Genomic DNA, 15,193 nt, shown 5'->3' on the forward strand with positions numbered 1-15,193 from the left:
TATGCTTACATACAGCCATATCAGACAGACAGTATAAATAAATAACAGTGCATAGCATATATAAATTAAAACAATAAATTAAAGAACCTGTAAAATTAATAGAAATCTTGATTGTTCTCTAACTTCGATGTTTGAACACTCCACCACAAACCGGTTGGATTTGTTCTTGCAATCTTCAATCGGACAGGAAAATAAAGGCGAAGGAAAAATACTATGATCTAACGTAAGGTTAGACCCTGTAAAAATTACACAATAGTTTCCGGTGTAGAAACTATTGTGAGAAAATTAATTGAATGCTTGAAAGATTGATTGGAAAAGAAAAGAAATAAAAATTGCTAGGAAAGTAAAGTGTTGAAAGAATTAAAAAGGTAGTAAAATCAATGCAGTGCCGAAAACTGGAAAATTTGAGAGAGACCGAGAGAGCTGCAGGGTTGGATCCTTGGCTCTATTTATATTACTCCAATTTGTAACCGTTTCCCACAAATTCCTTTAGTAAGTAACCTTCACGCTTCAACGAGTCAAACAGAAGAACGGAAGAATAGGCTCAACGTGCCTCTGTTGCGCGTCAAAAGCCAAAAATATAGGAGTGGAGTGTGACGTTCGTCACACCATGTGTTACGCTCGTAACACAAGGTAGCAGGGCGTGACGCTCGTCACACCATGCGTGGCGCTCGTCACAGCTTCAGCGCTTAGGCAATTTTGGGCTGGGCTTTATGGGAATTGTTTCTCATACTTTTTGCACCTCCTTTTCTTTGTTTTTCACGTATGCTTCAAATAATGTTGCCTGAAATAAATAGAAGGAAAATACCAAGTAATATCGAATAAAATGAAATAAGTCGAATCAAATAATAATATAATTTAATTAAATCGAGTCCAAAAATGTGATATTATTTCATGTTATCAAACTCCCCCATACTTAGATCTTTGCTTGTCCTCAAGCAATATACAGTATAGAAATCAGTTTAAAGTATTAGCCAGATGAAATTTCTAAACACACATCAAGTCGTAATAGGTTGCAAGTAAATCTCGTTTAGAAATAACCTGAGCTTAATCTTAACATCAACAACTACCGTTACAACCTCAGACAACCTCACCTTATGCAAACCAGATCGAGTCACGCTATTATAGCCAGCCTAGTTCTTTTACTCTTATTTCACCCGTTTTCATTCTAGCGAAATCACATTAAGCCCTTTATCTTTTCGCGCACATAGTGGAGTAACCGGTTAGCGATTTTGATTCCCTTTTTAGCTTGAAGTTCTGGTACATAAGTTGGATAACTTCGTTGTTTAGTCCATTGCAAATTGCGGGGGATCGGACCGCAGTCCGCCCTACCAAGTTCAGCACCAGAAACCGCTGAACCAACTCATAATGGATCGTTCATACAATGTTTTTGTAGGATTCGCAATCTTTGGATTAAATGATCGGGTAAGGATCACCTAACTTAATTAGTGCATTTCCTGATTTTCTTTTCTTTTTCTAATATATTGTGTTGGGAATCATTCACTTATATTCATCGGCTCTCCACGTAGTTTGCTATTAGGATGGTGCTGACTTCTCGTATAAACTACTCGGGGTTACTATAAAACTAAAAGTTCAAGGGATTTGTATAATAGGTACTTAGCCTGATCTAACATGTTGAGGTTTTTAGAGTGTTGGGGCGGTAATGGTTTTTTGTTTAAATTTTCTCAAGTTTGATAAAATAAGCAACCTTTATACTTATTGAGTGTGTTGAATTTTTGTTATGGCTCAAGAAAGTTGAGGGGAATAGATAATAGAAATTTTTCACACTAGGGACTCAACTTATAATATATATTATAATTTTTTTTTTTATATTATATATTGATAACACAAAGGGAAATAACATACTTGAAAAAGAAATGTTGAAAGAGAGATAACTGAAACAATGTCCCCCCCCCCCCACACACACACACTTAAATGAAACATTGTCCCCAATGTTTTTAGAGAAAAGCGAAAAGAAAGGAAATAAAAAGATAAATATGCTTAATTTTGCCGACGTCCTCTTATTCTCGGCCCCGGTGATCGTTGACGAACCTCTAAGTCATCAAACCTGCTGAGCAAATTGGTGAACCGCTGGTCGGTTATTGCATTCCTCGCTTCCTGTTGCTGTTGCATCTGGCGCATCAGTTGCATCACTTTGGTATTCTGTGCATGCATGGCATCAATAGCATCCATGATTCATCATTAGTTGTTGGCCTTCTTCTTCGACGACGTCGGGAGGATGGACCAGTTGCATTATCAGAAGGGTTAAGCGGGGCTGACTGTTGTTCAAGACCTTGATCACCTTGCTCCATTTCTTCAAACTCGTTCGGGGCCGGGTTTGCTTGTGTAGGCTCGGTAGCTTCGGGAGCATTAAGGTCGTAGATGAATCGGTCGGGGTTGGTGACATCTGTGAGGGAAATGTTGGGTAAAACAACGCTTGGGACTTCTTGGTTATTCACCATAAGATAATACCTTCCGCCTACCCTATTTTTGATTAAGCGACTGGAGCGACAATAGCTTATATCCATAAATAGGGGTGGGAGAGCTTGTAAAGTTTGAAGTCGGTCCCCTAGATTCAAACCAAGTGCTATGGAGGTTATTAATCCACCAATCACAAAAGGTTGGCGGCCTCGAGCACATAGGGTGCGGATATGGTGAAATAAGAAAGAAGCGGCGTTTACCTTTGTATCCATTGCAAAGACGCAGTGGAGGAAGAATAATTCCTTGCATTGACTTTACTGTTGTTGGGTCGACCAAAAATGGTGTTTTGCAGGATGAGGATAAAGTACCGGATGGTTGGGTTGTGTATGTGGGAAGCAAGTAGTGCATCCCAATTATCGGTTTCCATACCGGATATTTTTCTAAAGAGGTCGAAGGCGTTTATGGGCCACTGTGAGTTCGGAGGGATTCTCGGGTGGACTTGACCTTCTACAGGGAATTGTAGCATGACACTCAACTGATCCTGGGATAGTGAGTACTCGGTGTTGAACATGCGGAAAGTGGCGGTACCGGTTAAGTACTCGTCGTCACCGGTTGGGGTGGAGTAGGAATAAGAACTTAAAAATTCTAAGGTGAGTGATGGGTAGGTAGGTTGATTGTGCGTGCAAAGAAAGGTTAAATCAGCAAGCCTAAGCATCCATTGTATACCTTGAAGTAATCCTAATTCTTGTAAACAATTTAAATCAGGATACCTGGTAGATACGACACCTCGTTGTTGAAATCGTTCGAATTGCTCTCGTTGATAATTATCATCTTCGGATCGGAAGATGATATTTCCGAATTGTTGGTTTTCCGCCATATTGATAAGTGGGTTGAAAGAAGGAGAATGGATGAAAATGGGTTTGTATGGAGAAATGTATGGTAGGATGTGGTTTAGGGGGAAATGTATGGTAGGTATTTATAGGAAAAATTTTGGAAGTTGGAAAGGGAGTGGGTGAGAAAAAATTAAATGTGGAATAATGTGAGTAAATGGGTGAATGAATGGGGAAAATAAAAAGTTGAGAGGTGTAATGGTCGTGTCCCCAACGGTTACTAACGTTCACCTATGCTGAAGCTGTCACACTCGTGACAGAAGGTGTTACGGGCGTCACAGGCACTTGGTGTGACGACCGTGATGGCGTGTGTGACGCTCGTCACACAGTCAGCTTGCAACGGTCACTGCTTGCGTGGATGCTTCATAATTGTTTTTATTATTTTATTTTATTTTGTTATTTTGTTTTGCTTATGTTTATTTTATTTTACTATTGCTATATTTTAGAAATACCATGTATTCTACTACTCATCATAGTGAATAAATATATTTTTCTCTAATAGGCTATGTAAGTAGCATACAGTAAAGAGCACTATGGATAATTGTAGATATTGCATAAAATAAAATAAAATAAACCAATAATGCAATAGCTTCATAAAATAATCATAATGTAACATTGGAAGGAAAAAGCAAACATGCGAAAAAAACAAATACTAAGATTAAAAGTAATGTGAAACAAAAATATAAATAACCTAAACTAAAACTAATTAACTAAAAACTTCTAGCCACTTGCAGGATCTCTGGCCGGAGGAACAAAGGAATTCACACGGTGTAGCAACTCATGAAATTGGTTTGTCATACTACTCATGTATCCCAAAAATTCATGTCCCATATTAGTTAACTCTTTTCTGATGGCTTCTTGTTCTGACATCAAGGCTTGAATGGCGGTGTTATAATCAGTTCCGGGCATATGATGTCTAAGATCAGGTATTGCCGACTCTGCGGTCGGGATCGGATGAGGTGGAGAGGTAACATCATGGTATCCAGTAGGTGTCTGTGGGTCAGACTCAGCATAAGGAATTGGGTCGTCACAAATCTCATAGTCTTGGATAGATTCGGTAGATCTAACAGGGGAGGGTGTTTCGTTCAGGTTGTAGAGCCAGTTATTTCGGTTATGAACGCTAGTCATCGGACTAGGCAGGGTGAATAGGCAAAGAACTTGGTTGTTAATTATAAGCTCAAACTCTTCAGGCCCTAGGTTTCCTATAAACATAGTGTTAAAGAGGAAAGGTATACTCATAGGCGCAATGCCACAAAAAGGGCTCAAGTCGAGCATGGGTTGGCGCAATCCAATAGCATTAGCAATCATGGTTATCAAACCTCCTATTTGAATTGGTGCTCGGTCATCCTGAATAAGACGGTCAAAATTTGCCAACATATAAGTGGCACCATTCACTGGACGGTTCTGGGAAGCACAAAGTATTATGAAGAGTTCGTCACGTGATACTATGGTATTGTTTGATTTCTTCCCAAAGAGAGTGTGTGCTAGGATTTTGTGGAAATAGCGAAATGATGGGTTATGGATGTTTCCAGAAAGAAACTCATGTTCCTCAGGGTTATCATTTCTCGTCAAACTTCCCCAAAAATGTTCAAGTTCTCTATATTCAAAAAGGTCTTCTTGGCTCATGGTGAATGTATCAAAAGAGGTAGGGAACCCTAAAAGGTTAGTAAAGTCTTGAATGTTAAATTGATACTCCATGTTGAACATCCTGAACTGAATGAAACCTCTGCTTATTCCTTTTCCATGGCTGGGTAGGTAGATCAGGGAGCTAAGGAATTCTAGAGTTAGCCTCCGGTAAGTAACAAATTATCTTCGAATAGGTGTGGTTTCCCACCCTATTTGACTCAGCAGATACAGGACACTCTCTCTCAGTCCAAGGGCAGTCATTGCCCAATCATCAGCATAGAGATTAGGTAGCATCTCTCTCTCTGCTAGTTCTTCGAACTTTTGTTTCTGAGCTTTCCCTCTGAATTTGATACCCATACGATCAACTTGTCCCATCAGGTTAGTGTTAACTAAAGAAAAGAAAAATAAGAATTTAGTCAGGATTTGGCCAAATGCCGAAAGAAAAGAAGAAATATTTAATTAAAATAAAGAATACGAAGAATGAGAACTAAATAAAATTTTAAAAGAATAATCAAAGAAGAAATAAAAATAAAAATTTGTGGGTTGCCTCCCACGAAGCGCTTTGTTTAATGTCGCAAGCTCGACATAAAATTAGTAAATGTTAATCTATAGGTTTAGGAGACAATACGTCTAAGTGCAGGACTTGCGAGTCTTCATTGTTTTCATCATAGTGATAATGTTTCAGACGCTGCCCGTTTACGATAAATGTTTCCATAGATTTTCCTTTAATTTCCACAGCTCCACTAGGGAAAACATTAGTGACTTGGAAAGGGCCTGACCATCTAGAGCGTAGTTTTCCTGGGAATAACTTAAGTCTAGAGTTAAACAATAGGACTATATCGCCTTGTTTGAAAGTTTTCCTTGATATGTGCTTATCATGCCATTTTTTCGTTCTTTCCTTGTAGATTCTGGCATTTTCGTATGCGTCTTGTCTAAGTTCTTCTAATTCGTTTATATCAAGGATTCGCTTTTCACCGGCGGCCTTATAGTTTAAATTTAAATTTTTAATGGCCCAATAGGCCTTATGTTCTAATTCTACCGGGAGGTGGCAAGATTTTCCGTAAATAAGCCTAAATGGGGTTGTTCCTATGGGAGTTTTGTAAGCAGTTCGATAAGCCCATAAAGCTTAAGGTAATTTTGATGACCAGTCTTTTCTTGACGTGGCGACTGTTTTTTCCAATATCTGCTTAATTTCTCTGTTAGACACTTCCACTTGTCCACTGGTTTGAGGATGCTAAGGTGTGGCTACTCGATGTTTTACACCATACTTAAACAATAGTTTTTCGAGTATCTTAGATATGAAATGCGATCCACCATCACTGACTACTATTCTTGGGACACCAAATCTTGGAAAGATTATATTCTTAAAGAGTCTAGTTACTACTCGTGTGTTGTTTGTTGGAGAAACTATAGCTTCAATCCATTTTGATACGTAGTCAACCGCTACGAGTATGTACTTGTTACCGAAAGAAGGTGGAAAAGGTCCCATGAAATCTATTCCCCACACGTCGAAAATCTCTACTTCCAAAATGCCCTTTTGTGGCATCTCGTCACGTCTAGATATGTTTCCTGTGCGTTGGCATCTATCACATTTCTTGACAGCAGCATGCACATCCTTCCATATGTTTGGCCAATAAAGACCGGCTTGTAGGATTTTAGAGCAGGTCTTGGATGTACTTGCGTGTCCTAAAACAATTCCTTCTTGTACCATAAAATGACATTTTTCCCAATTAAGTACTAGGTTTACTTTTACACACCGTTCTAGAACTCTTTCTAGGTTTTCAAGACATTCTTCGAAACTTTGCCCGCATACGGAAAAGTCATCCATAAAGACTTCCATGATGTTTTCGAGAAAATCGGCGAATATTGCCATCATGCACCTTTGGAAGGTTGCAGGAGCATTGCACAAGCCAAACGGCATTCGTCGATAAGCGAAGGTACCAAAAGGACATGTGAACGTTGTCTTTTCTTGGTCATCAGGATGAATTGGTATTTGAAAGAAACCTGAGTAACCGTCTAGATAACAGAAATGAGAATGTTTGGCTAATCGTTCTAACATCTGGTCTATGAATGGTAAAGGAAAATGATCTTTTCGGGTTGCTTTGTTTAGTTTTCTATAATCAATGCACATTCTCCATACCGATTCGATTCGTTTGGTTATAGTTTCTCCTTTTTCATTTTCGATAACTGTTATACCTCCTTTCTTTGGTACTACGTGTACAGGACTAACCCATTTGCTATCGGATATAGGATATATGATACCTGCCTCTGATAACTTCGTTACTTCCTTCTTCACTACCTCACTCAGGATCGGGTTTAGTCTCCTCTGATGTTCCCTAGAAGTTTTACAGTCTTCTTCTAGCATAATGCGGTGCATACAAATAGAAGGACTTATCCCTTTAAGATCGGTGATGTTGTATCCTAGTGAGGTTGGATATTTTCTTAAGATATGTAGGAGTTTTTCGGTTTCGAGTTTTCCTAGGTCTGCATTAACTATCACTGGTCGTTCAAGTTCTAAGTTTAGGAATTCATAACTCAGATTTTTGGGAAGTATTTTCAGGTCGAGGTTTGGTTTCTTGAGGCATTGCGTAGGAACCGGTGTTATTGCTAAACAATGATTCAGTCCGTCTTCTACACGATAGTCAGACAATTTGTCATTTTCTAATTATGTTTCTTTTATGCATTCGTCTATGATATCCATGAAGTAACATGTGTCATCTATTGCAGGTGCTTTCAAAAATTGGGAAAGAATGAATTCAATTTTCTCTTCTCCTACTTCGAAGGTGAGTCGTCCTCGTTTTACGTCTATGATAGCACCGGCGGTTGCTAAGAAAGGTCTTCCCAATATAATGGGTGTAACTTCATCTTCTCTTATGTCCATAATTATAAAATCGGTTGGGATGTAGAATTGACCTATGCGCAGGGGAACGTTTTCAAGAATTCCTACGGGATATCTAACGGAACGATTTGCTAATTGTACAGACATTTTAGTTGGTCTTAATTCTCCCATTTCCAGTTTCTTGCATATGGATAAAGGCATAACACTGATACCGGCTCCTAAATCGCATAGAGCTTTGTCTATGACGAATTTTCCTATGTGACAGGGTATAGAGAAACTACCAGGATCTTTAAGTTTAGGAGGCATATTCTGGATTATAGCGCTGCACTCAGCAGTGAGTGTAACGGTTTCGCTATCTTCAAGTTTCCTTTTATTAGAAAGAATTTCTTTTAAGAACTTAGCATATGAGGGCATCTATGTAATAGCTTCTGTAAACGGGATGGTGACGTTTAATTGTTTCAGTAGGTCAACAAATTTTTTAAATTGGCCCGCGTCTTTGATTTTAATAAGCCTTTGAAGATAAGGGATAGGTGGTTTATAAGGCGGTGGAGGTATATAAGGTTCTTTCTTTTCTACGGTTTCCTTATTACTCCCATCCTTTTCCTTAGGTTTATTTTCTTCCTCAGTTGACTTTTTAGAATTTTGGTTTTCAATCCTTGGATCAGGTGGTCCTTCTACCTCTGTTCCACTTCTTAATATAATTGCATGAGTGTGGCTTTTCGGGTTAGGTTGGGGCTGTCCAGGAAATGTACCAGTAGGGGCAGCAGTAGGCGCTTGTTGTTGAGCTACCTGTGATATTTGTGTTTCCAGCATTTTGTTATGGGTAGCCAGGGCATCTACTTTACTTGTTAGTTGTTTAATCTGTTCGTTAGTGTGTACATTCTGGTTTAAGAAATCTTTATTGGTTTGCTGTTGAGAAGCTATGAAGTTCTCCATCATGATTTCCAAGTTGGATTTCCTAGGAACGTTATTATTAGGTTTAGATGGGGTCGGCTTTTGATATCCAGGTGGTATAGCTAGGGTTTGACTGGGAGCTTGTCCTGGTGTGTATAAAGCATTATTACTCTTATATGAGAAATTAGGATGGTTCTTCCAGTTTGAGTTATAGGTATGCGAGTAGGGATTTCCTTGAGCATAGTTCACTTGCTCTGCTTGGATTCCTGTTAGGAGTTGACAATCTGTAGGGGTGTGGCCTTGGATTCCACAGACTTCGCAATTTTGAGTCACGACAACCACGGTGGCTGGAGGTGATACATTTAAACTTTCAATTTTCTGGGCAAGAGCTTCCACTTTTGCATTAACATGATCAAGGCTACTTATCTCGTACATGCCAGTTTTCGTTTGAGGTTTTTCTACCATTGTTCGGTCGCTTCCCCACTGATAATGGATTTGGGCCATGCTTTCGATAAGTTGATAAGCGTCAGCGTAAGGTTTATCCATAAGCGCACCACCTGCGGCGGCGTCTATTGTTAATCTTGTGTTATATAAGAGACCATTATAGAAGGTATGAATTACTAACCAGTCCTCTAAACCATGGTGTGGACAAAGTCTCATCATGTCTTTGTATTTTTCCCATGCTTCGAAAAGAGACTCGTTATCTTTCTGTTTAAATCCATTTATCTGGGCTCTTAACATATCTGTTTTGCTTGGAGGAAAATATCGGGCAAGAAAGAATTTCTTCAACTCATTCCATGTGGTGATTGAGTTGGAAGGAAGAGACTGAAGCCATCTTCTAGCTTTATCTCTTAACGAGAAAGGAAAAAGACGAAGTCGAATTGCCTCTGAAGTGACACCATTAGCTTTAACAGTATCAGCGTATTAAACAAATACGGATAAATGAAGGTTTGGATCCTCGGTAGGATTTTCAGAGAATTGATTCTGTTGCACTGCCTGTAACAGCGAAGGTTTAAGTTCGAAGTTGTTTGCTTCGATTGCGGGTGGAGCAATACTCGAATGCGGCTCGTCTTGCGATGGAGCGGCGTAATCTCGAAGAGCACGAGCTGGTTCTGCCATCTCGGGTATCGGCGAAGGAAGAAGATTTTTGAGATCAGGAATTTCGATTGGAGGGAGATTGTTTGCAGCACGATACTCTCGAATTCGTCGTAAGACTCGGAGATATCGTTCAACGTCGTTGATTCGTAAGTAATACGGTTCGCCTTGTGAGCGAGTATGTGGCATACAAATCAACGAAAACAAGAAAAAATAAAAATAAAAATTGCTTTAGTCTCTACAGCGTAACAGAAGAGTTACGATATCGACTAAATAAAAGTCCCCGGCAACGGTGCCAAAAACTTGATCGCGGCTTTATGAGTCTATTGGGGTATTAACTGCAAGTGCACAGTCTAATCGCGTAGTAATAAAAGATATCGATCCCACAGGGACTTATGAATCGATATACCGTTTTCTAAGGTTACTTCGTAAAGCTAAGGCGGATGATACTTTGTTGATTAGGGGGAAAAATAAAACTAAAATAAGATCTAGATTAAATATCAAATAAGCAGATATCGGTATGTAGTTCGTCGTAATTAGGGAATCAAATCTTCGTTGGTTTCGTAGTTTTAAAATAAATCTTTTCAGTAGACACTATTAATTTAAAAGCCTTTTCTCAAACTCTCGCTCTGTTGAATAGACTATGACTTTATATTAACGTGCGTTGTCACTAATTAGTTAAGTCCAAAATCACTTTTTGAAAACAATAGAATCTATAGAAACTCCTTTTAAGAAAATACTAACCATTTAAACACCCTTGTCTCAAACTCTCGCTCTGTTGACTTAGATTATATAATTAAACTTAAATGCTTAACTCTCGTCCTCACATTTAACCTTTAAAAATACTTTTTGAAAATGATTAGAATTTAATTAATTCTAAAAATTGCTTTCGCCCTGATTTAAAATTAATGTCCAATTTACACTGTCCAATTAAAAGCACAAACTTTCATTCTATTGATTTTAACTTCTTTATGTCTTTTACTCTCGTACAAAAACTTTGGTGTTAATTCTGTAAATTGAGACCATAAAAAGAGTGATTGTATTTTTAAATAAATTTAAACCAACTTAGTTTTGATTCCTTCATTCCGCTTACTTTACATACCAATATCTAAGTTTATTTAGCCAGACATGCTAAATAAGCCTAAACAATAATTATGCCTACATACAGCCATATCAGACAGACAATATAAATAAATAACAGTGCAGAGCATATATAAATTAAAACAATAAATTAAAGAACCTGTAAAATTAATAGAAATCTTGATTGTTCTCTAACTTCGATGTTTGAACACTCCACCACAAATCGGTTGGATTTGTTCTTGCAATCTTCAATCAGACAGGAAAATAAAGGCGAAGGAATAAAATACTATGATCTAACGTAAGGTTAGACCCAGTAAAAATTACACAATAGTTTCCGGTGTAGAAACTATTGTGAGAAAATTAATTGAATGCTTGAAAGATTGACTGGAAAAGAAAAGAAATAAAAATTGCTAGGAAAGTAAAGTGTTGAAAGAATTAAAAAGGCAGTAAAATCAATGCAGTGCCGAAAACTGGAAAATTTGAGAGAGACCGAGAGAGCTGCAGGGTTGGATCCTTGGCTCTATTTATATTACTCCAATTTGTAACCGTTTCCCACAAATTCCTTCAGTAAGTAACCTTCACGCTTCAACGAGTCAAACGGAAGAACGGAAGAATAGGCTCAACGTGCCTCTGTTGCACGTCAAAAGCCAAAAATATAGGAGTGGAGTGTGACGTTCGTCACACCATGTGTTACGCTCGTAACACAAGGTAGCAGGGCGTGACGCTCGTCACACCATGCGTGGCGCTCGTCACAGCTTCAGCGCTTAGGCAATTTTGGGCTGGGCTTTAGTGGAATTGTTTCTCATACTTTTTGCACCTCCTTTTCTTTGTTTTTCACGTATGCTTCAAATAATGTTGCCTGAAATAAATAGAAGGAAAATACCAAGTAATATCGAATAAAATGAAATAAATCGAATCAAATAATAATATAATTTAATTAAATCGAGTCCAAAAATGTGATATTATTTCATGTTATCACCGATCCCCTTATACCATTTTAAAAATATTTTCTTTTACAAAATCAGAGTTTAAAATGCGAAAGCAAAATATGGACAATGAAAGCAAAATATAATGGATGGATTAAAGAATTATATGTTTCACTGTCTTCCTGATACAAATGATTCAAACAAAATTGAAACAAATAGAGATAAACGAACTTGCTTCAACAAGCAACTGATCAAAAACTTAGAGTTAATGCAATCTTAATTGGAGTATGGAATGTTCAACGAACTAGATTCATCGCATACCTAAACTTATATTATAAAACACTATAATCAAGATCTAAATCTAGATGACATTCTAAATCTGAACAAGATCTAACACATGTGATAGGATGTAGAAAATTAAAAGAGATAAGGAAATAAAATGTACACTAGATATATAGTGGTTTGACAATACGTCCTCATTATGCCTACTCCACTCTTCAATGGTTTTAACCATTGGAAATGGTAATATCTTCCATTATTTTAAAGATAATGATACAAGTACTTTAGTATAACAAATTATCATCAAACTGAACACTAAAAGCATAATGCCTTAACCACCACGGATCTAAAATGATATTCCTTTCTCTTGAAGCATATTACTAAATCGCCAATATTCCATATTTTCATTGATATTTATCCAACTATCTTGTTACACACAATAATCCTGCTTCATGCTTCAATTCTATAGCAACCTTTACTTGGATCTGACAAAGTCTTGTTTGAGAAATTGTTCCAACAAAGAATCATTGGACTGTGGATTTATGTGCTTGTAGGCAATGAAGACCAGCGTATGCAGTTTTGATGACGACAACACATGAGGATCTATGTGATTGAAGAAGAGGACTCAAGATCAAAGTGCTTATACAATCATATACTATTTAGCAAACGTCTTGAAGCCTCTTTGAAGAAAGATATGAAAGCTTACCAAGTTGTGTTTGTTAGTCTGTCTGAGTGAACCGAGTACGGTAAAAGTAAGTTAGTAGCTTAAGAGTACTAAGGCTCTCTCTCTCTCTCTCTCTCTCTCTCTCTCTCTCTCACACACACACACACACACACACACACACACACACACACACACACACACACACACACACACACACACATACACACACACTTCAAAATATTCGTCTACCTTGAAAATGATTTTCCAAGCCAGAACCAAGTAATTAAAAATCTATCCAAATAATTTTTAACCATCTAATCAATTGGAAAGATGTGGAAATCGATTGACAAAACTTTTTTATCTATCCAATCAATTAGGGAACTTGTATAATCAATTAGAAGGATTCTAATCAATTGTAAAATCACCAACGATAGCACATTAACTACTTGCAACATCTTTATATTTAAGCACTCCTAATTGGGGTTCATAATCGATTATATTTGAGTTGTCTAATCGATTAGAGAATTTGGCTAATCAATTCAATAATTAAATTGGCCCATGGATCGTTTACTTTATTGGATTTTAAAACTATTATATAAGAGAGGGTCTTCCTCCCTTCAAACCACACCATTTTCCAATGTTTTCATATTTTTTGGAATTTATCTCTTTCTCTCCTTTTGGAAAATATTTCTATTCACTTCAAATAAAAGTTTTAGATGTAAGGAAGATGCCTTTGTAAGTGGTTGTACTGGTAATTTATATTCTTAAGGGTGTGATACCTTTAAGAGATTGGTTTTGGTTCTTGAGATCAACCATTATAAATCTGTTATTGGTTTATTAAACTTTGCAGGAAAGAGCTTTGTTTTGGTTATTGAGATCAGCCATAAATCTCTAAACAGTTCTAAAGCGTAGCTTGGGTTAAAAGCTATAATTTGATTGAGGATAATTTTGTATTAAAGGTTCATAGGCATAACCTTCAAAAGCTCAAATTTTATAGTGAAACTCTCAAGAAGACCTCTTGGGGACAAAAGTAGGTCAACGTTTGGCCAAACCTGTTTAAACCTATGGCGCAATCTTTCTAACCATATCCTTTTACTTTTCTACAATTTACTTTCATTATTTATTTTTCCGTTGCAATTACTCACATAAAATAACTAATAATATCTTAAACTAGAAAAGGTTAAAATTAATCACGAATTTTGAATACCACAATTCACCCCCCCCCCCTTGTGCTTGAAGTCACTTGTCCAATAAGTGGCATCAGTGCCTAACTTTTGTTAAGGACTAATCTTCTCAGTAGGAAAAATAACTTCAAGCTATTCACTAAACAAACCCCCATTATTTAATAGATACGAGTGTAGTTTGTGGAAAGATAAAACAAAGTTTTTCATAAAAGGGATGGATCATGGTATTTTGAAGGCCATGAATGAAGGTCCATTTGTTCATACACACATAGTAAATGATGTTGTAGAAAACAAACTTGAAAATAATTAGACCAAATATGATAAAGAAAATGTGCAATAGTTTTAAAGCAAAAGTTGTCATCACTACGACTCTTGGTCTTGGTGAGTTTTTACGAGTTTCTCATTGCAAAACTGCAAATTAAATGTGGGACATCATCCAAATCACCCATGAAGGTACTAGTGAGGTGAAGAGGGGAATGTTGGGCACATTAACCCATGAGTATAAACTCTTCATAATTAAACTTGAATAGAGTATTAACCATATGTAAACATGATTTACCCATACCGTGATTCATATGAGAACTCTGGGAAAAACTTTTCAAATGAATAATTGGTTATAAAGATTCTTAGATGCCTAAATCGTATTTGACAACCTAAAGTCACGGTGATTTGTGAATCTAAGAACTTAGCAACCATGGACACACACACATACACTCTAGCTTTGGTAAATTATAGGAACATGAGATGAAGCTGAAGAGAATTGTTGCCGATGATGAAGATAACAAAAAGAATAGGAAAAAATTACACTTAAAGCTACTAACATCGAAGATATGGAATCAGAAGATGAATACTATCAAAGTGAGATTAATAAATTAGTGAGGATCATGTTTAAAAAATTCAAGGAGTTTCTAAGGCACGAAAAATGAACTTCAAGACTCCATATGCAAAGTGAAAAAAATTCATCATCTATTCCTACATGTCATCAAGGAGGAGAGAAAGGGCATAAAAGACCAAAATTCCCTTAAAACACGAGAAGAAACCGAAATCAAAGAAAGATAGCATACATATCCTAGGGTAGCAATGATATGGAATATTCATATAAAGAAGAAACAAACCTTTGTCTCATGGAAAATCATCAAGACGAAATCATTAGATCTTTAAGTCTTGGCATCCCTTAGAGAACAACATTGGAAGATGACAATTGAGGAAAAGAAAAATATCAAAGACAAGAGGAAGTCCAAAGTCTAAATAGATAAATTCAAGTTAAGTAAGTCAACTAAAGAAAGTCTATCTTA

At 37.1% G+C, this 15,193-nt stretch overlaps 1 non-coding gene across 1 annotated transcript; it reads left to right on the plus strand.

Moving 5' to 3' along the window:
* Nucleotides 1-9,304: 9,304 nt before the first annotated feature.
* Nucleotides 9,305-9,411, plus strand: LOC127116281 (small nucleolar RNA R71). The gene has a single exon (XR_007801239.1). It is a non-coding gene; the product is annotated as a small nucleolar RNA R71 (small nucleolar RNA).
* Nucleotides 9,412-15,193: the final 5,782 nt, after the last annotated feature.

This window comes from Lathyrus oleraceus, chromosome 1 (genome assembly GCF_024323335.1).
Source record: "Lathyrus oleraceus cultivar Zhongwan6 chromosome 1, CAAS_Psat_ZW6_1.0, whole genome shotgun sequence".
NCBI classification, from domain to species: domain Eukaryota; kingdom Viridiplantae; phylum Streptophyta; class Magnoliopsida; order Fabales; family Fabaceae; genus Lathyrus; species Lathyrus oleraceus.